The sequence below is a fragment of the Camelus bactrianus genome, chromosome 6 (genome assembly GCF_048773025.1).
Source record: "Camelus bactrianus isolate YW-2024 breed Bactrian camel chromosome 6, ASM4877302v1, whole genome shotgun sequence".
In the NCBI taxonomy this organism is placed as follows: Eukaryota; Metazoa; Chordata; class Mammalia; order Artiodactyla; family Camelidae; genus Camelus; species Camelus bactrianus.
In genome coordinates, this window is record NC_133544.1 from 94,935,058 (window position 1) to 94,957,261 (window position 22,204).

Consider the following 22,204-nt stretch of genomic DNA (forward strand, 5'->3'; position numbering starts at 1 on the left):
CTCCCAGATTTATCCCTTCCCACCCCGTTTCCCTGGTAACCATAAGATTGTTAACCAAGTCTGTGAACCTGTTTCTGTTCTGTTGATGAGTTCATAGTGTCATCCTTTTTTTTGATTGCACATCTGAGTCATATCATTTCGTATTTTTCTCTTTCTGGCTCACTTCACTAAGAATGATGATGTCTAGGTCCATCCATATTGCTGCAAATAGCATTCTTTTAACCTTTTTAATGGCAGAGTAGTATTCCATTGTATAAATATACTAGTTCATCTTCACCCAGTCACCTGTTTCTTCATTTAGGTTGCTTCCACGTTTTGGCTATTATATATAGTGGTGCTATGAATACTGGGGTGCAGATACCTTTTTGCATTGGAGTTTCCTCTGAATATATACCCAGAAGTGGGATTGCTGGATCATAGGGTAAGTCTATTTTTAGTTTTTTGAGGAAATTCTGTACTGTTTTCCATAATAGCTACACCAAACTACATTCCCACCAGCAGTGTAATAGAGTTCTCTTTTCTCCACACCCTCTTCAGCATTTATCATGCATGAACTTTGAAGTGACAGCCATTCTGACTGGTGTTTTGTAGTTTTGATTTGCATTTCTTTGGCAATTAGTGATACTGAGCATTTTTACATGTGCCTATTGGCCATTTGTAGTCTTCATTGGAGAATTGCTTCTTTAGGTCTTCTGCCCATTGTTGGATTGGGTTGCTTGTTTTTTGTTATTAAATTTTATGAACCATTTATATATTCTGGGGATTAAGTCTTTGTCAGTTGAATCATTTACAGATATTTTCTCCCATTCCGTAGATTGTCATTTTGTTTTGCTTATGGTTTCCTTTGCTGTGCAGTTTCCTTTGCTATAAGTTTAATTAGCCTTTAAGTTTAACAGCTCATACATCTTAATAACAAAAAACAAACAGCCCAATTCAAAATGGGCAAAGACATAAACAAGAAATTCTCCAGTGAAGACATACAAATGGCCAATAGCACATGAAAAAATGCTGTGTTGCTAATTATCAAGGAAATACAAGTTAAAACTAGATGAGGTATCATCTCACACCAGTTAGAATGGCCATCATGCAAAAGTCATTGCATATGTCATTCAAAAATCGTAGCACACATCATTAATTATGGGGGCTTTTTCTGCTAGTCACACTCGAGTTTAAATTCCAACCCAGCTACTGGCTGTAAAAAGCCAGGGAATTGTGTCCAGTGAATACATATCTGTATTTGTCATTTTCCCTCATCAGGGTGGTTTCTCTTTCATATACAAAATGATAAGCATGTAATTTACACTGATTTTTACGCATACATTCACATATAATCGCCACAAAATACAAGGCCACTTAAAAAAAGATACTCCTTTTTTCTTACTGTAGAACGTGTTCAAACCTTTAGCAGCAGATTCAGCAGTTACAGGGTTATCAGTACAGCTGCCACGCCTCCCTGTCCTGGAGCCTCACAGGGACACTGCGAGGCTGAAGAAAAGACTTTTTCCTCCAGTTTATCTAAAGCTTTTCTTCAGTCCTGGGATTGTTTTAATATATAATTTATTCATTTTTTAATGGAGGTACTGGGGATTGAACCCAGGACCTCATGTGCACACTGTGCCACTGAGCAACACTCTCCCTGGCCAGGCCTGGAATTGAATAACCTTTACTTCTCCCTCTTGGAGGAGAGAGGGACACAAACTTCAACATTTTTGACCCACCCGGGTCCATCTTTGGAAATGTTGGGGCACTTTTTCCTCCCACCTGGGGGGAGAAGGAAGACCACGGGGTCACCAGGCGTGGGCTTTCCCCTCACTGAGGCCAGCAGGCCAACTCCTGGGGTTGCGTTTACTGCTTTCAAATGCATTGGTGCATTTTACTTCTCCCACCTTACAGCTTAGCTTCCATTTTATACTGTGGGTGGTTGCATGGCCACCAGGGACCAGATTCATCGTGTCCCGCCCTTCATTCTTCCTTTTACTGAACAAGGCTTTTGTGATACTTGACTGAATCAGGGCTGTTCTAGAGAATCCCAGCGCTGCCCTCCCTGTTCCTGAGAGCACTCCCAGGTTCAGTGATTCGCTAACAAGCCTCACAGGGCTCTAGATGTGGTCATCCTCAGGGCTGAGATTTAGTATAGTGAAAGAGAAGAAAGGAAAATCAGCAAAGGGAGAAGGCATGTGGGCCACGTCTGGGAGAAACCAGACAGATGTCCTCTCCCAGGGGAGACGCACAGGATGCCCTTCATCCCCCCAGCAAGGCGCTGTGACCGCACATGTGAAGTGTCGTCTTCGCGGGCACAGTGGGGAGACTCAGTGCCCTGAGCTTTCACTGAGGCAGGTCGTGTAGGCACGTCTGCCTGGCGCTCAGGTAAGTTCCAGACCCCTGGAAGGAAGCCTGGAACCATGTGGTCTGTGCAGACAGTTGAGGCCCAGGGACGCATTCTTGGCAGTTAGGGGATGGTTGGAACCCTCACAAAATCCAGGTTATCGGAGGCCAGCGGAGGGCAGCCTTGCAAGCAGGCCTTTCCAAGGACAGCAGTCTCGGGCCTGCTCTGTTAGCTTGTCTGTTCCCAGTACCGTAATTAAAGCTGGCTCATGTCTCACTGTTAGACGGTGAGGTGGTTATCTTTTTTCTATTGTAATAAAAATATGTGATGCACGTTTTTCTTTTTTTTAAATATTCTATTCTTTTTTTTTTTTTTAATCTATCTGTATCTACTTACTGTTTTTTGCAGGGGGTAATTAGGTTTCTTTATTTTAATCGAGGTACCAGGGCTTGTTGAACCCGTTGCCTCCTGTGTGCTGAGTGTGCCCTCTGCCGCTGAGCTGACCTCCCCCTCAGTGTGTGTCTTTCTAACTTAGAGCATTTTGGTTTTTTTGGAGCAGGGCGTAATCCCTAGAAAGAGAGTAAATGTCTTTTCTGAGTAGTTTTTTCATCTTTTACAACTTCTGATATACATTTAGATATTTTGTCCTCCCCTTGCCTTTTCCAAAATTTAATTCTCATCAGTAAGTTTTTCATAGTATTTGTTGTACTGATAAAAAAAAATACACTATGGAGTCTTTAACGTTACTATCCTCATTAATAGTTAATAATTATTTAAAAAAATATATTAAGATTAGGAAACTGTGACTCCTGATTGGCTCAGCTGCTGTTTTTGGTGCTCTGACAGGCCCCAGCTGTGATATTGTTGAAGAAGCTGTGAACACGTCTGCCCGAGGAGCTCCCGCTACAGTTCTGGGAGAGACTCGGAAGGAAACAGCCCCGGTGCAGCTCCCGGTTTCTGGCCCGGAGCTGGCTGCTGTGACGAAGATCGGAACCAGGGTCATGAGAGGCGTGGACTGGAAATGAGGCGATCAGGTGCTTAGAGATTTGACCCAAACACATGAGCCACATGTTAGTCATATTCTGCACATCCTGGCTGGGTGGAACCTGGGGTCAGTACCTGCCTTCTCTCAGGATGTGTGTGACTGACCCATGACAAAGTACTGACTCCGAGGCAGGTGACTAGAGGCTCCAAACAAGGAGGGAGAAGCAGCGGCCTGTTGTGGGGCCCCGATCAGGATCAGGTCTGTGAGGAGTGGGGACTGTTTTCAGAGAACTCCTGGCGTGGGCTCAACTAGGGGCGCAGCCCGAAACAAGAGAGCGAGCAGGAGAGAGCGCACCTCATCCGAGTAATCGGGTCGAGAAAGATCTGGTGCGGCCTCTACGAGCTGATGGCCACGTGCCTGTCAGCGCCCCGGCCAGGCAGCAGCAGGCGCTGGCTTGGGGGTGCCCACCTTTTGTCTTCTACCCCGAGCTCCTTCCTCCCGCATCTCTGCAGGGTCACCCCGGGTGGAGGTCAGGGGCTGGGCCCTGCACCACTGCCCTGGCCACTCGCGCAGGACTACGTTCACCCTCCTATGATGCGAAGCCGCCTTCTCACGTCCTGGTGTTCTCAGCCTCACTCTTAAGCACGCGCCTCCTGAGAATCATCTCAGAATCGGTGTCCAGAACAGGCAGCAGCATCCTACAGCTTTTACTCATAGAAATGGGAGGTGAAGGTTCACTCTAGGGTCAGAGAAGAACTGAAGAATGAGCGGGAATGAGGCGGTGGTGGTGCTTGTTTGAGGTTCTGACCTCGTGAAGCCCCAAGAGGGATCTTGGGGCCAAGGAGCAGGGCGGCAGGACCAGGGCGGCAGGACCAGGCTGGAAAGTCTCATCTCCGCATTGGCTTAGAGGGGATGCCGACTGAGGTGACACCTTCCCAGCTACCTCCTCGGTAAAGGAGCACGGGCAAGTTAGCCCCAGTGTTTGCTGTGTGGTGACGGCGTTCGCTGTGCAGTGATGGTGTGAGCTGCGTGGTGACGGCGTGAGCCGTATGTGTTGTAGCGGGTCTGGAGCCCTCTACGGACACGCAGCCTGTGCCAATGCTGCAGCCACCCTTACAGGCCATATTCATGTGACAGACCGGCCCGCACCCTCTTAACCAGTCTCTGTTTCGGCTTCCCCAGGACAGACCTCCTCCTGGCCTTGGCTGTGTGATCGGTGAACTTGGAGAGGATGGGTGGATCATGGTCCAGAGGGACACGGGCAACACCAGCTCATACAGGATGGGAAAGGAGGGGAAGTAGGACCTGAAGTTGGCGGAGCTGCTGGCCTCCACGCAGCCCTCCGCAGAGGAGTTGGACACAGAAGATGACTCCGGTGGGTGCCGGGGGGCCTGGCAAGCTTGTGGGCACATGCTGGCCGGCCATCCTTTCATCTGGGAGTGAGAGCAGCTCTGTAGACCAGGCTTCCCTGGAAGGTCAGTTTTAAACCGGCCCCCGGTGATTTTGTTGGATTTGATTCCTGTTTTCCTTGGAGACAGTGTGGTGGGAGGGAGAGGGCAGGGCTGTCTGTGTCCTCGCCACTGGTGGGCTTTCTGGGGGCCCTGAGCTAGGGTCTGAGGTAGTGAGCCAGTGCCTGGAGGAGTGGGTGTTACCCTGCCATGCCAGAGCATGCCTTTTTCCTTCTGTCACCTTACCCACTGAGGTCCTGCTGTCAGGCATGTAGTGTCGAGTAGTAAGTTAGTACTTTACTACCTGAGGGAAAGTGGAGGTGGGAGTTTAGCGTGACCGCAAGGTTAAGGAGATGCAGGGTGTGGGAGGAGGGCTTCAGGACTTTTTCAGACCTTGGGATGTTGAGATCTTGGTGAGACCATCCAGGAGGCCAGCGATTTTTCTTGGGGCTCCAATGTCAGCTATATGCACAGCACGGGCAGGCTTCAGAAGTCACTTTTGTGGTTAGGAGAGGAAACCCAAGAGGCTGAGCTCATCAGAGAAAATGGTGTGGAAGGTGTCAGAGGCAGTGCTCCGTGCCCGCCCCGTGTGCATGCCACTCTGCACATCAGATGTACACGGATGACGTCTGCCTTTGGCAGGTTAGGAGTAGTGTGTGTGACACCACGTGGCCCTGCCTGGGTCAGTGCAGGTTATGTTATCATTGCATCTGACAGTGTCCTGGTCAAGTGCGCCTCCTCCCAGCTCTCTGCCAGGGGGCTTCACTTAGGAAGTCGGCCTGAGCAGGGCTGGCCAAGTGACAGGAAGGTGGCCTGGACAAGTGTGCCCCTAGCTCCGTGTCCATGGAGGCAGCCACCTCATCTTCATCCTGCGCACAGCCAGCTCATTAACAACCAGCTTTTGACATTTGATGAGCTGTTTTTCTGAGAAGTGAGTTTTTATAATTGTTTTAGTTCTTCTGAGCTGTATGCTGAGATTGCTTTAAAAAAATATTTAAAAGGCTTGATTCCTTTGAAGGAGGTGTAGGGATGGAGCTGAATAGGGTGTTTATTTAGTGGACCTTGAATTTTATCTTCAAATATAAAGAGCTGCTTCCCTTTCCAAAGTAAGAAAAGAAGAATGTGAAGTCAAATCCCTTAAGTTACACGTGGAGACACTTTCCCATTTATTTGGGAGTGTAGTTTCTAATTTTGATTTTTTTTCAGAAGCTTTAACAAATTGAAGGGAACATTCACCCCACTGCAATGATGCTCACTAGCGCTGTTAATTTACTGCAAACTCTGTCTGCTGGAGCCCATGCTGAAGTCATGCAGAGTGAAGCCACCAAGACTGCGTGGACTGCTGCACACGTTGGTGGAGAGGGCAAGGATGGACAAGACAGGTATGCATGGAGTGCTGTGGGCCACAGAGTCAGAACCAGGCTGTGAGGCTGTCGTGTGCGAGTGTGTGTGTGTGTCCGTGTCCTCCCAGCCTTCCTCGGCTTGTGGCCACAGCATTCCAGTGTCTGCCTCATCTTCGCTTGGATGCCTCCCCTGTCCTTTTCTGCCTCTTCTAAGGGCTTTCATTTGGTTTAGAGTTCATCCTAATGCAGTATAATGTCATCTCAGTCCTTACCTTCATTATACACGTGAAGAGTTCATTTCCAAATAAGGTCACAGCTGAGGTTCTGGGTGAAGATGACTCTGGGGGGATACAGTTCAACCCACTGAAGTGTTTGAGTATGTGGATGTGAGGGTGTTACGTGTGGAGAGGTGGAAGTAAGCACAGCGAGTGTGTGTGTGTGTGTGTGTGTGTGTGTGTGCAGGCTTGAGTGCATATGTAAGTTTGTACATGTGAGTTTGTCTATGAGGGTGTGAATGTGAAGTGAACAAGTGAATGTGTGTGAGTAACTGGGTGTGTGAATGACTGAGCAGGCATATGTGTGACTGTGCTGGGGTGTGAGTGTCCGTGCATGTGTCTGGGTGAGAGTGACTGAGTGTGAGAGTGAGCATGGGTCTGAAGGGCGGTGTCCCTGGAAGCCGGGAGAGCAGGAGGGCTGGGCCGTGGGAGCTGGGGAAGAGCGGCTGGTCCAGGGGTCTGAGCAGGTCACGGGATGCCGCCCTGCCCCAGGGTCACTGCCAGCCAGGAGGGAGCAGAAGCCCCAGGTGCCCGAGTGGGGCCCTGGGAGGAGCAGACAGGGTCATGGTCAGGTCAGAGTCAAGTTGGATAAACCTCATGGAAACCTCTTCCTCTCATTCTGCTTTGCAGACTTCTTAGCCTTGGCCTGGGAACTTAGGACACAGATTAAATATGAATGAGCTCATGGAGGATGTTTAAAACGTGAGATTTCAAACCAGTAGGATGTTCCCTCACAGAGAACTGCTGTTGGAATTGTGAGTTGTCTCCCTACTGCACAGGGAGGGTGAGTGGATGAAATTCCTTAAGGAGTTTGAGTTGCTACACGTGCTTTAGAGATTTTTAACGTGTAAAGTGTACCTTGGGAGGGTAGAGCTCAGTGGTAGAGTGGGTGCCTAGCATGCACAAAGTCCAGGGCTTAATCCCCAGTACCTCCATATTTTTATTTTATATATCAACGTAATTACTTCCCCTCACACACAAAAAACAAAAAGACAAAAGAAAGTCCTTTGAGCTGATTTGAAAGTCCCCTGTTCCTCTCCCACCGAGTCAGTGAAATTGTAACATAGCCATGAAGTAGTTTCTCCTTGAAAATAACGTGATGGAGGTCAATTAAAAGCAAAGGTTGTGCCGAGTGCTTCTTTGTAGAAGGTGGGTGCCCAGCAGCACCGCCTGGCTCTGGCAGGCTCCCCAGCAGGCGGGGGTGCCAGGAAGCCAGCCGAGGGGGTGGGGGCCGTGTGCCTTTCACCTCTGCTGGGGTTTCCCTGTAGGATGTTGATTTCCCTTTGAAATTCCCTTTTTAAAGGCTCTGTTTATTTTTGGGTTTTTTTTGTTTTTTCTTTCAGGGGGTATGTAATTAGGTTTGCTTGTTTGTTTTGTTTTTCGGTGGAAGTACTGGGGATTGAACCCAGGACCTTGTGTGTGCCAAGCATGTGCTCTCACACTTTAGCTCTACCTTCCCCCCTTAAACACTGCATTTTATTCAAAGCTATATTTTTAAATATTTTGTTCCTGGAAAAAAAGGGTGAAGAAACTAATCTAGAAATGAATTCAGCTTAATTGTAAGTGTAAGAAGCAGGCAGCGCCCTGGACTCCGCTCCCCAAGCTTGCTGTCTGTCTGCGCTAGGCCCTGTGGAAGGGCTAGTTTCCTGACTCTGAGGACCCAGAGGTGGGGGGCTTCATGGCAGTCCTGGCTGTGGGCGGAGGCATCGACAGCTGGTTGCACCTGGAAGGACAAGTCACGCACAAGGAGTTTGGAGAAGGCACTGTGACTCCCATCACCCCGAAGGGCAGGATCACCATGCAGCTCTGTGACATGTGCGTCTGTCGTGCGTGCCCCATGAACCAGCTGAAGCTGGTAGTGAACCTGTGTTCAGTTCCTGGGTGAAGTGGGAAGAACTTGATTCTGGCCGTTTACGTCTGCCTTTTAGGACGCCATCCAAATTCAGGAAGCCCGTCTGCCTTTCTTCCTTTTCACCTCGCACTCCAGTGGTGAGTGGGACCTATCTCACAGGATTACATAGATTAGTAGCTCATTTGTCTTATTTTAGCCTCGAAAAGACATGAAAGGGCATTAGTTACTTAGAAGGTACTGTGGAAGGATAAGTTAGTTTTCATTATTTTTAAACTGTGAATTAATGAAATTTATTTCTTATCGAACAGCTCAACTTTCAAAAAAACCCTGAAAATGATTCCCTTAAATGAGCTTTCTTCATGTACAAAATCCATAATAATCATGTTGAGTGACATGGTTTGTGTGGCAGCTGGTGTCATGTTAAACCTGTGAATTAGGGATACACAGAGAAAGTGATTTATATTACTTTGATGTAACCCAACTAAGACCTGAGCATATCTTTCAATAAAATACTGTTTTTGATAATTACAGGAATATGTGCATGTTGTAGATAATACCTAAAAATTTAGTAACCACCACCATGATGTAATTATTGCTGACACGCTGGTAAAGAAAAAATTAATTTAGTTTCTATTTACTGTACATGTAAGTCTTTGTCTTGCCTCCAGTGTCATCTTGTAACATTATTTTCAGATGTAGAAAGACTTACATCTACATGTGGTGTTTCAGAATTAAGACTCGTGGCTCTGACAGCTTCCAGAACGTCCGTGTGCTCTGCACACTGGACACACGTTGAAGGCTCCTGCGCTCCCTCTTCAGCTCCCCACCCGGCGTTCAGCAGCACCGACTTGCACTTCACAGAGCCCGGGCTCTCCGTCTGGGCTCAGTTGGTGAACCTCGCTGGCAGCAAATTGGAAAAGCACAAAATAAAGAAATCACCTAAGCAGGGTTTTGCAGGTCAGTACACGCGCTTCTTGATGAAAGAGCTGCATCTTAACTAGAATTATTTGAACAACGTCTTGTTTTGTCAGAGCAGGTCAGTCACTGCCGAAGCCTTTGGGTTCAGATGGACTGACCACTGGTTGAGTGACAGCGGGCGTGGTGATGAGTGTGTGTGACACCAAGAATGATGCCGTGGTGGGGGTGGCACCCAGAGAACCCCCAGGCCTCCCCACCTCCCGGTGCCAGCATTAATTCTGAACACGCTTTTTGAAGAGAAGTCTGTGTTCTCTCCCTGCACATTGACCCCCCCAGCTGAGGCCCCCCAGCCTAGTTGCCCTTCTTGAGTGTTGCTCCGGGTCTCATCACAGCCAGACCCGGCAGGGCCTGTGTGCCTGGACCTGCCTCGCTTTGTGTCTGTGGTCCGTGGCGGCCTGTCTGAGACCAAGGCCGGCCCTGCTCCAGCTCCGCCTTTGGTCTGGGGTGCTGCTCTCCAGTTCCCTAATGTTGCCTCTCACATGTCCTTTCAGAATTCTTCTCCCTGACTATTCTTTGCACGTTAGATATCCCTGTGATTGCATCGGTCACTTGTGGCTCATTCTGCCCACTCTTCTTGAGTTTTCTCACCCATTTCTCCCCAGTTCTGTAATTCCTGCCACAGCATTTATGATGGCTCTCCAGTTCTCATCTCTGGCTGGAGGGCCAGGTGCATGTAAACCACAGCATGTCCACAGTTCAGCTAACCTTGTCCCTTAGCCAGCATTTCCTGTCACGGTGAATAACCCTGTCTGCTGGGTATTAGAGCTCGGCGCCCCAGAGTCACCTCTGGCTCCTCCCGTGCCCATGTCCCCATGTTCCCAGTCCCCATGTCCCCACGCTGCCTGCTGTGGCCTCCAGCGTGTCCTGCTCTGGATGCTGCTGCTGCGACTGGCCTGGCTCTCCTTGTTGCCTGCCTGCATCTTTGTGGCAGCTTCCCGGGTCTGTTCCTCAGTTGGCCCATGGACGTCACTGCAGTCATTTGATTAGATAAGATCCTGTTGCCGGTAGATGTAACCGGCGTGTAGGTTCTTGAACCATCCCAGAAAGAATTCAGATGAGACATGGCGGTTAAGAAAGTGAAGTGAGGATTTACTAAGGCATGGACAGCACAGTCTTAAGGGGAGAACAGGCGGGCTCAGGTGAGTGGCTGTGCTGAGTTTCTCTGGCAAGATGGTTATATAGAGGACAGTTGAATGGGTGGAATATTCATTAGGAAGTGAAGGGTTTGGGGTCATATTTCCTGGTTTCATCCCAACTCCACCTTCCCGAAGGGAGGAAGGATGTTTGTTCTTACTTAGTCCAGATTGGAAGTGTCATGGCATTGGTGCATAATGGGTACTTGTAATCTGCAAGGCCAATTTTCTGGAAATGAAGGCACAATGAGTAAAAGGTTGTATTGGGACACTGGAGATTCCTGCCTTTTCCTACCTTTCTTTGTCAGCCTCCAGGCCACTTGTCACTCTAAAATGTGAGACTGCTTTTCAGCCTTGAGGTTCCTGCCTTTCTTTTCTACCCAGGGACCCCTGGTGCTTACATGATGTAGGGTTTCCTGCATTTGGCCCCATGCCCCTCATTTCTGCTCAGTTCCTGCCATTTGGCCTGTGTCCCCCTTTCTCTGCTCATATCTAGCTATCTGCCTGCTCTACAATCCTACAGAGTGCCATGATCTTTACGTTAGAGAACTGTATGTCGTGAGTATCTGACAAAATTGTGTTTTAGGAGTCTTGGCAAGAAAAGGTGAAAGTATGTTATTTATGACATAGGTGTCTGGATGAAACTTCAGCGACTTGGGAAACACTTGATTATACTAGCAGTAGCTAACATAGCCCTAACCGTGTTAAACCATCGTGTCCTCACCCCGACCCGACGCAACACGTGGCAGGGGAGACCCCAGGGTGGAGGATGCTCACCCACAGCCCGGGGAAGGGCGAGCCCTTCGTCACTGCCAGGCTTTGCAAGGTCAGATGAGTGCCTTGGGGCAGCACCCTCCCCAAGGCCGACCCCTGCTGAGGGGAGAGCCTGCGCCATCCCTGCTGAGGCCTTTTCTCCCCCAGGACAAGGAGACCTGGGCCTGCTGAGGGGCGAGAGCTGACGCTGTGTGTCCTGAAGGCGGCCGCGTGTTGCCTTCCCTCTAGGACCAGCTCAGGCGGATCCTGTCTCAGCCAGCTGTTCAGGACGCAGCAGCTGCTCACGCAGGTGACTTTCTAGAAGCCCTTACAGACCTGTAAGAAAGGCAGCCAAGGGACACATATGGGTGGCCCGTAAAAGGGGAACTAGAGATGGCTTCTACGTGCACAAGGAAGATGTGCCACCAGGCCAGTAACTGATGAAACACAGACCGCAAGTGAGAAAGACAAAGCCCGAGGGGAGGGAGGGAAACAGTGCTCTGCTGCCTCGATGGTTAAAGTGCGGCCCCAGGACCAGCAGTGACGGTGGCACATAGGAGCTTGTTAGAGGTGTGGGCCCTCAGGCTGCAGCCCAGACCTAAGAAATCAGGATCTGCATTTTTAACAAGGCTCCCAGTGCACACGAAGTGGGGCTCCTCTGACACTCTGCTTGGGGGGGGGGTTAAGTTGGTACAGCCATCCACTGGGCATCTGAGGACATGCTAGACTTTAAAATGCATGTGCACTCATATCTATATCTGTACATCCATTGATTAGCAAGTCATCTTGTGGGAATTGATCACATGGAAAGGCACGAGGAAATGTATTTATAGATGCTCATTGTGGCTTTTTTTGGTTGGTCTTGTTTTTATGCTGAAAACTGGAGATGCCTCAGTGCCCATCATTAGGCGGTGTACCGGAATGGTAGCATGCCGTGGTGCTGTTCACAGTGGTGGTGCATGTGTGTGCCCCTTACCATGGAAACGTGAAAATGATAAAAAAAAACAAAGTGCATTGCTGTGTACGTGTATTTGTAGATTTGCCACAGAGAGTGACAGGAGAATTTCAGCTGACTTTATTTCCTTTGCACTTTTCTGTATGGCTTTAGTTTTCTAGAATGAGCTCATATCATTTTGAATAGGAAAAAACCCAAAGCTGAAAAGATTTTGGACTATCTACTGTTGAAAGACATTGTGCTAAATATGGGCAACCAGACAGTCCTTGTTTATGGTTTTTTTACTCTTTGGAGTCAGGGTGGGGAGAGAAAATGAACCCAGGTATCTCTGTCCCGGGTACACGCTCATGTGCTGTGAGATGTCTGAGCACAGTTCACACGTGTCCCGGGGATGCTGGCGGCAGAGGGCTGGGGAGGGCAGCCTTTGAGGGCCGAGGCAGGCCATGGTTGTAGGGTGATGAGGAGTCCCTGTCCTGGGGGAGGAGACAGTAGGAGCACAGGCGTGATCAGTGAGTATTGGGTCCTGAGCTTAGCAAGGAGCGCAGGGTTTATCAGTGATCGTGGGACTAAAGCTGGAGAGGTCAGTTAAGTCGTGCCCAGGGAATTGGACTGGCTGCTCTGTGGCCACCCTGGTGAGTAGCTACAGCAGCACTGAATCGGGGTTACCATCCCATGCTCGGGGCAGAGCAAGGGCTCCAGGTGGAGCTGTCCAGCACAGGGCTTGCCAGACCACCACAGCCACCTGTTTCATCAAGCTTTATAGAAACACAGCCATGCCTTCCTGTTTACACGTAATCTCTGGCCACTTTCACCCTTCAGCGGCGGAGGTTGAGTGGCTGTGACAGACCCTGTGGTCAGTAAGCCTAAACTGTTTACTCCCTGGCTCTTCAAAAAAAATTTACAACCCCTGGACTAGAGGATTAGTTGAATTTGTATCAGTGGGCTCGGGGCAAATGAGAAGTGCCAGACACCTCACCCAGAGCTGCTTAGATGAAGACAGTAGACATCACCCTAAGCACATGGCACATTCAGATTTGGTGTCAGTTTATGTGTGAACAAGGGGAAAGAGAACAGTCCCTGGAGCCATGGTGCACACTTGGGAGTGTTCAGAGCTGGCGTTTCTGAAGCAGTGAGTGCTCACCAAGGCAGAGAAGGGACCAAAACTGGACCAAGGGCAGAAGTCTGGGAGGTTGCTTTGGTTGGCTCTAAAGAGACAGACAGAAGAACTAAAGAAGGACAGAGGCCAGGAAGCAGGGAGTGGAAAAGCCTTGAAGATTTTGGCTAGCTAACACTTGATGAGGTAGAAATCATATATCTGGTTTAACATGCTCAGTGCACTATGTTTTTTAGAAAAAAAAATTTTTTCTGTGTAGCACAGGGAGCTATATTCAATATCTTATAATAACCTTTAATGAAAAAGAATGTGAAAACGAATATATGTATGTATGTATACACATAACTGGGACATTGTGCTGTACACCAGAAACTGACACATTGTAACTGACTGTACTTCAATTTAAAAAAAAGTTAAAAAGAAATAGTAAAGAGATGTTTGTGGTTGAAAATGCAGTGTCATTCTTACTTTGTTTTTAAATTCAGATGATGGAGCAGCTGCATCCCCTGACCTCAGTGACATGTCTCCTGAAGGCCTGCAGCCCCCAATGATCCTCTGACAGCAGTCACTGGCCTCGGCCACCCAGCCATCTCCGGCGAGGCCATATTTGACCAACAGGAGCTTGAGGTACAGTCAGTAGTAGCCTTGGCGGTTTTTATCCAGCACATGAGATTGTCAGCATTGTTTTTTGGTAGATGTGTAGGTAGATTTCCTCAAGGATATAGTCTGAATTTTAAATATGTCAAAATAATTCTTGTGACTAGGTAGGTGTTAAGCATGTTTGTCATAGAACGTTACAATACTGGTTAAAGAATGAATGAGTTAAAGTTTAATTCTACTTTGAATTTCTGTGATTTATTTGAAAAAGTCCGCTGGATTCAGCATGCGTCCATTGCTCACGTGTTCTCGGAGGAATCTTTTCCCAGGAAACAGTGTCGCTGAAAGAGCCCCGTGAAGCCTAGGAAGATGGCTCTTGCTGGTGTGTCTCGCTCATGCCAGAGCCTTTCCCGAGCTGCTCTGTTGAAGCCAGGCTCTCCGTCTACACCCTGTTTCTAAGCACGTGGTGCACTGCGTACTCGGGGGTGGACTTGGGCATCTTCCCACTGACGAGGGGACACCTAACCAGGTCTAAGCATGATGGGGACTTCCATGGCCCACCACATGGGGGACTAGATTTCTTTTTTTAAACCTTCTTGCTTGCAGTACATCAGAAATTCTGGACCAAACATCAAAGACAAAAATTAAACCTTGAGAGCTCAATTTGGCAGGCAGAAAACACCCTAGTAGAGATCTGCAGAGACCAAGACCCTGCGTGGAGCCAGGATCCAGAGCGAGGAAGCGGCGGGTGCAGAGGGAGAAGGCGGGAAATGCTGGGCACGGGGGCAGCTGGGGAGGAGGGTGCAGGGCCTTCTGTGACCCCCACCGAGTGCCAGCTGCTCCTTAGGTCTGAACACCTGAGGTGAGAGGCCGGGTTAAAGTCACTCAAGCCCCTGCCAGGTGTTTTTTCCTGTCTGCCCTCCTGTTCCTTTCTGAGACTGCCGCTGTCATCTGGGGATTGCTAGTGAGTTTCTGTTTGTGTGTCTTGGCTTGCTGTACGGAGCTGTTTTAAAGATCAGGTGTGCAGCTTCATTGGGTCTGATCTGCTGTAACCCATCCAAGGAATCCTTTATACTTTCAGATCTCACGTTTCCGTTCAGTTCCTGTGTTACAGTTTTACAGGTCTCCTGATGGTTCTCATCTCTTCACCCTTTGTGTCACTTAAAACACATTTCACCCTTGATACCTGTACATCTTTAAACATATGTCTGATTGCTATATTAAATTTCTTATTTGCTGATTCTGACACTTGGGCCACTCACTGGTCTGCTACTGATTGTTTTTATACTGCTGGTTATAGTCAGTTACTGGTTCTACTTCTACACGTGTCTAAACAACGTTGATGTGTGCTGGGTGGTTTGGGTATTACACTGTGTGGACTCTGGGCTCTGTAACTTCCTCTGGAGAACACGGAGCTTTATTTTTGCAGACAGTTCAGTGCCTGGCAGTTTTCCTCAGTCCTTGGAGGCTTGATTCTAGACTTTTTGGTGACACTTTATTTTTGTTTTGCCATCAGTCCTGGTTCCTGGACTCTGATTCTACAGGATTTATAATGTCTTCTGAGGTTTCAGTGGAAACCTCTACATCGTGACCACTGCGCTCAAACGTGGTTGGACTGGGACCTCGTGCCGTCTCCCTAGCCCTGGGCCTGCCTGCAGTTCCTTTATGCTGGGCTCAGCTTTGCAGTCAGCCAAGGAGTCACGGGTAGTCCGTGTGTGCACTTCGTGGTCCTCCCACACCTCTGCTTTCTCTGGCAGGTCCCTGGCTGCGGTCCTGGAGCGCCACCCCCATCACGGCTTGCCCCCGGCCTCCTTGTGGTCAGGGTCACACCTGTCCCTGTTTTCTCCAGGGCCTCCCTTCAAACTGTTTTTTTTTAAGTACTCTGTCGGGAATTCACAATTATTATCAGCAGAGGCTTAGTCTAGTCTGCTTCTTACTGCCAGAACCGGAACTCCTAACTCGATCTGGTTCTGGATTACAAGCTTTTAGGATGAAGCCTGTCACTTCCGAGTTATTCAGACTTCACAGCAAAACCCTAGGATTCTGACCCTTCCTAAGCCCTGGAAAGCTCAATGATGTCTTCTGTTTCTTCCTAATCCTTCCTCACGTGGTCAGTTTAAAACAAATAGCGAGACTCAGAGCTATGAGAAGAAGTAGAGCAGATGAGCAGGGAGTTTCAGGTGGTTCAGGGAGGGGGCGAGGTGTCCAGAGGCAGGCAGTCCCCAGCTGCAGGCCCCAGTGTTGTGTGGATTCATCGATTCATTGCAATTTGCTTCCCAATATTCTTTAGTCCTCTTGTTTTTTTACACCATGTTTAACCCCCAGAGAGGTTCTGTTACTCCTCAGTAGTTGGGGGTTGGTTTGGTGGCACATGGGATGGCTCTGTGCTGTCTGTGGCCTGTCCTACAGGTGGAAGGTAGCAGGGGACTGTGGGCACAGCCTGGTCATGGGGAAGGAAGGGGTCCTTTTCTCTTGCCCCTCACTCTGCATTCACTCCCTCAGCTTGTTGCCACTCAGAGCTCAGATTTCAGGGCTGTGAAATTTCCTTAACGGACATTGCTGTTTGGCTAATTTACTAGGTAGGTTCTGTCTGTGCCAAAGAAGCTTTTTAACCATGTTTTTCCTCTGCATTAAGCTGTGAAAGTTGTCTCTGTCCTTGTTTACATGTTTTATCTGTTCATCTAAAAATACCTGGTAGGCCTGGGTATAGAAATACACTTCTGCACTGCAGTTGGGAGTAGTCATCTGTAATTTCCATTTTCCTAGACTCCCTGCTCCGCCCCCAGCCCTGCTGTCATTGGCGCAGGCCACTTCGCTGGCTGTGTGTCAACGTTTGGCTGTGGGGTCCACATGCCCAGCAAGCCCCGTGTGTGAAGCCTGAAGCTCTGGTGGGGCCACGCTGCCTGTCCCCGTGCCACACGTCCGTCCCATCAGAGCAAAGACGCACCAGCCGTCGCTGGGTCCTGCCCTGCCTGTTGTGGTCCAGCTCATGGAAACAGGATTCCCTAGACGGAACATCGAGTTTGCGATCAAGTCACCCACGGGCACCCCTGGGAACGCTGCAGGCTTGCCAGGTACTGTGTTTTCCATGGGGGTGTTCGACTTCACATGCCCACCAATTTGTGGGCCCCCCGGGAAATGCTGCCGTGCGCAGCTGGGTGTGTGGTCCTCACCACGGGGCGCCGTGTGTGCCTGCTCTTAGGCATGGAGGCTGTGGTTGGGTGGCTGCTGGACAATGCTGACGTGCAGGTCACGGATCTCTCGGACACAGACACGGGGTCTGAGGAGTGTTCAGACGAGGAGGTGGTGGAGGATGTGAATGACACGGCCTATGCTGTGGTCAGTGCCTCCCTCGTGCCATCTGTCCTGAGCTCTGATTTCCTCCACACTGTCCCATGGGGCCCTTCTGGTTCTGCCAGGCACATGGGGAGGCTCCTAACTGCTACCTGGGTTTTCTGTGCCTTAATTACTTTCATTTTTAAAACAGACCCTTGTTCCAACATCGAATGATGTTGGGTAGCCACGAGAGAAGATGCTATTAAAAAATCTTTTTTTTTTTTAAATGGAGGTACTGGGGATTGAACCCAGGACCTCTAGGATGCTAAGCATGCACTCTACCTCTGAGCTATACCCTCTCTCTTAAAAATCATTATTTATATGACACATTGTCTTCTGATTTGAGTGAGTTGTTTCATGGGATTGCTTTGGAAATGCCTCAGAAATTTTCTATACTTTAAGGTTTTGAGGTTAGTTCTGCTTACTGTGCTGCTGCCATTAATCTTGTAAAAATGAAGAATTTTACAGTGAAAACACAGCATAATATTTCACACTTTCTATTTTAATATTAGAGATTTCATATACTTCTTTAAGTAGGTTTATCTGGTTCACCATTTTAAAAAATGTGTTTCTCTTTTGTAGTCTATTGGTGCTGTCATAACCGAGAGCCAGACTTAACAAAAAAACAGGCTGATTTCCTGAGATGATGATTATGCTGTGTATGTGAGACAGAATAATCAGGTGAGTAGTTGTTTCAGGCTGGAGCCTGGCTTAGGTTTTCATTCAACAAATGTGTGAGCATCTCAGAAAATCAGAGACCTGGCAGAGGAGGGCATAGCAGCCAGCAGGGAGGCCTCTGTGTCTGGAGAGAGGACAGAGGAGCAGCAGATGGGGGGGGCCAGCACCACAGAACAAAAGGAGGTTTGTCCGTAGTGACATGGCACAGGGTCCTGTGCTTCTCGGTCAGCCCCCTTTTGGACACTTCCACAGCCTATTTTTTGCTTTTGAGGGGAGATGGAGGTAGTTAGGTTTATTTATTTATTTTATTTAATGGAGACACTGGGATTGAACCCAGGACCTTGTGCATGCTAAACACACACTCTACCACTGAGTTATACACTCCTCCATCTTTTGTAAAAAAATATCATTCTCATTGCCATCTAATTTAAAAAATTTAGTTATGTTTTTTCAACCTTAAATCCTTCCTTTTCCTGCTTTAATTCTTTTGTTCTAGTTAGTACACTTCAGAGAAAGTCCCAGAAGTCATCTCATTCTACCTGTAAATATGTCAACATGTATCTCATATAGATAAGGCTTTTATTTTTAACATAATGACCTGACAGTTGCCTAACATTGCCTGACAGAGTAAACAGTGATTCCTCACTGTCATCTCATAGCTAATGCTTGCTCAGATTTTCCCAGTTTTCTCAAAAATGGCTTTCTATAGTAATTCCTTTGAATTTTGATACTAACAAGATCATATATCATACATTTGGGTGATAGGTCCCTGAAGTGTTTTTTAACCTAGAATAGTTCCTCCCTCCTTTTTTCCTTTTCATGCCATTCATTTGTGCTAAAACTACATCAGCCCACAGTCTTTCTCCCTCTCCTCTGTGTCTCCTGTACAGTCAGAGTGAGGGCTGCAGGGTGGTTGGGCTCAGGCTGCCCCTGAGCAGGAATGTATCGTAGGGGCCAGCACGCAGCGTTGCTGGTCATCACCATCTATTCTCTGTTAATATTGTTCATGTCACCTTCTAGATCCGTCACAAACTTTGTCATCCCTCCCAAATTTATTAGCTGGAGTTGTGTCCTTTAAAAAAAACTTTCTTATGAACTCTGGTCACTATAATATAGTTCATATAGGAAAGGCATAATAGTGGCTGTTTTTTGTTTGCTTGCTTGCTTGCGTTACCAATTTTCAGAATGATGAATTGGTGCCCTGGTACTTGTAAAGGTGACCAAGAACCTTTGTTTTGTCTATTATCATTATGATGAATTTATTGGCTTTTATGGATTTGGTGTGTTTTAGCCATTTTTCCTCTTGATCATGTGGGAACCCACTGATCTTTTTTTTGTTTTATGGAAGTATAGTCAGTCTACAATGCTGTGTCAGTTTCTGGTGTGCAGCTTATTGTTTCAGTCATCCATGCACATGCATGTATTCCTTTTCACATTCTTTCCCTTTACAGGTTACTACAAGATACTGAATGTAGTTCCCTGGGCTGTACAGTAGGACCTTGTTATTTATCTATTTTAGTATCTGAACTAGTAGTATTAGAATTAGTAGTTAGTATTTAGACTCCCAACTTACCCTTCCCACCCCCTTGTCCCTCTGGTAACCGTTTGAGCTGTTTGTATGTTCTTGAAATTCAGCCCTTATCATTTGCATCATTTGCAAATATTTTCTCCCATCCCGTAGGCTGTCTTTTTATTTTTCTTAGTTTCCTTTGTTGTACGAAAGCTTGTAAGTTTGATTAGGTTCCATTTGTTTATTTTTGCTTTTATTTCTATTGCTTTGGGAGACTGACCTAGGAAAACATAGCTACAATTTATGTCAGAGAATGTTTTACCTATGTTCTCTTCTGGATTTTTATGGTGTCCTCTCTTATAGTTAAGTCGTTAAGCCATTTTGAATTTATTTTTGTGTATGGTGTGAGGGAGTGTCCTAAATAACATCATTGATTTACACGCTGCTCTCCAGTGTTCCTAACACCACTTGCTGAAGAGAGTGTCTTTTCTCCATTGTATATTCTTGCCTCCTTTGTTGAAGATTAATTGACCCCGTAGGTCTGTGGGCTGATTTCTGGGCTCTCTATTCTATTCCATTGATCCACATGTGTGTTTTTATGCCAGTACCACACTGTTTTGGTTACTGTAGCTCTGTAGTATTGTCTGAAGTCTGGGAGGGTTATTCCTTCAGCTTCATTCTTTTTCTTCTGTGTTGCTTTGGCCATTGGGTCATTTGGGAGTCCATATAAAATTTAGGATTATTTGTTCTAGTTCTGTGGAAAATGTCCTGGGTAATTTGATAGGGGCAGCATTAAATCTGTAGGTTGCTTTGGATAGTATGGCCATATTAACAATATTAATTTTTCCAATCCAAGAGCATAGAATATCTTTTCATTTCTTTAAATCATCTTTGATTGCCTTAATCAGTGTGTTGTAGTTCTCCACATATAAGTCTTTCACCTCCTTGGTCAGGTTTGTTCCCAAGTTTTTTTTGTCTTTGTTTTTCATGTGATTTTAAAAGAGATTTTTAAATTTTACTTTCCTTTTCTGATATTTCATTGTTAGTATAAAGAAATGCAGCTGATTTCTGTATGTTAATCTTGTATCCTGCTACCTTGCCAAATTCATTTATCAGCTTTGGTAGTTTTTGTGTGGAGCCGTTAGTTTTTGAGTGCTCCCTTGCTTTATGGCACACGTGGACCTAGGCTCATGTTACGTATTTCCTCCCCCAGAGATCAAGACAGGCAGCTTTCTAAAGAGCCCTGGTTCTATGTATTGAGAAATGATTTTGAGATCATACTGGGTGCTAGAGGAACTTTCCTTAGAAATAGAATAATTGATTGATTAAATTAAAATTGATCACTCATCTATACACTGGACTAGACTTTTTACATTTAATTTTAATTTTAGGTAGGAATGATGGTTAGATGCTGTTGAACAGATGAAGAAGTTTGTGAAGGAGATGTGGGCAAAATTATCAAATTGGATAGAGATGGATTACATTGACCTCAGTGTGCAGTGTGATTGGCAGCAGAAAGGAGCACTTACTGGGTTAGGTACATTCACGTGGAACTTGTAGGTAGGAACATTCTTCATCTGCTTCTGAGTGAGATCTTTAGAGTTCCCAGAAATGAATGCTAACTATAGTTCATTTTTTATTGGAATCTCTAGGCTGTCCTCCACCAAGTTTTCCTCATATAAAGGCAAGATTGGTGGTAAAGTTCATGTGAAAGCCTCAGTCTTGACACTGAAATACAAGTGGGGGTCTGTGACTCAGTAAAATGTGGGGCTTGTGAAAGGTCATAGTACCTAGGCAGGAAAGCGCTGGGTGTTGGCTTTTCATCAACTGATGTAAACTAGGGCAGGAAAAACAAGAATTAAGCAAACCTTATGATATAAAAATAGTGTCCTTCTGCTTGTCAGTGCCCTCATGACCAGGAGCAGCCCTGCTGTTGAGGAGTCAGGTGTGTTAACTCCCTGCAACATGGGAGAATGCACCATGGAGAATGCGGTGTCTCCTTAAGTGTGTGAATGTGACAAAGTCTAATGGGTTCGCATTGAGTATTTGGGGGAGATTTCAAGGAATTGGGGTAATTCTAAGAATGGATGTGTTAATAAATATTCCCTGGAGGGCAGAAATACTGAGTCAGGATGAGGTCATGCCTGGCAGGGAAGCAGTCGGTCTTACTCGCCAGGAGGGGACTGTGGTTGGGATTCGACTGGATGTGACTGGACACGTTAGAGTGGTTTTGTTTTCATCTCAATCTGTCACAGTCTCAGGCTGACCTTGTCTCATATTGGGGTTCTTGTTCTGTCAGTCCTTCTGCCAAATGGCCAGCTCCCTCAGTGTTGTTCTCTCTTTTTATTAATGCTGTATGAAAATTTAGGACTGAGTTTAAGAAATGGAAATGTAGAAATGATGGGTGTTAAGACCTGGAAACACAAAATTCTCCTCAGTTTATATTTAATGTGATATTGTTGAGATTTCAAATCACATGGCATACTATGTCCATTTTAACAGTTGCAAGAAAAATAATTAAATATATGCATGGTTTTATTTTGTCTTGAACACTTTCAGTGCCATTTTTGCTTTGTTTTGTTTCAGCTTTGTGGAAAGCCATCTTTCTGCCAGATAGCTTAGATTAGAAATGGCCGCAGTGCTGGTACTTCCTCAGTGGACAGGGATGTTAGAGTTTCTTAAGTTACTTAAGAACAAATGGCTTATTTAACATTTTATTTTGGTTTAACATTTTGCTTCACTTAAGAGATTCTTAAAAGCTTTACAAATCAAAACAAAGATAAATTTCAAAAATAACAACTTGGTTTAGAAGTTAATGTTTTCAGTAGCTTTCACCAAAGGGCAAGAGATACCTTAACGTTATTAATACAAATTTTATTCCCTAAGTTACTGAATGGAGTTTTTAGTTGGTGTAATTAAAG

The 22,204-nt window shown here is 46.7% G+C and overlaps 1 protein-coding gene across 2 annotated transcripts in view; it reads left to right on the top strand.

Moving 5' to 3' along the window:
• Positions 1 to 22,204, top strand: part of LOC141577995 (uncharacterized) — a 110,036-nt gene that overhangs the window by 73,402 nt on the left and 14,430 nt on the right. For both annotated transcript variants that reach the window (XR_012507807.1, XR_012507808.1), the window contains exons 3-13: positions 302 to 421; positions 3,173 to 3,360; positions 4,494 to 4,786; positions 5,966 to 6,141; positions 7,008 to 7,161; positions 7,899 to 8,366; positions 8,959 to 9,186; positions 11,262 to 11,403; positions 13,648 to 13,789; positions 16,526 to 16,833; positions 17,678 to 17,776. The gene's annotated coding sequence lies outside the window, so the exon portion shown is untranslated. The remainder of the gene's footprint in view (positions 1 to 301; positions 422 to 3,172; positions 3,361 to 4,493; positions 4,787 to 5,965; positions 6,142 to 7,007; positions 7,162 to 7,898; positions 8,367 to 8,958; positions 9,187 to 11,261; positions 11,404 to 13,647; positions 13,790 to 16,525; positions 16,834 to 17,677; positions 17,777 to 22,204) is intronic.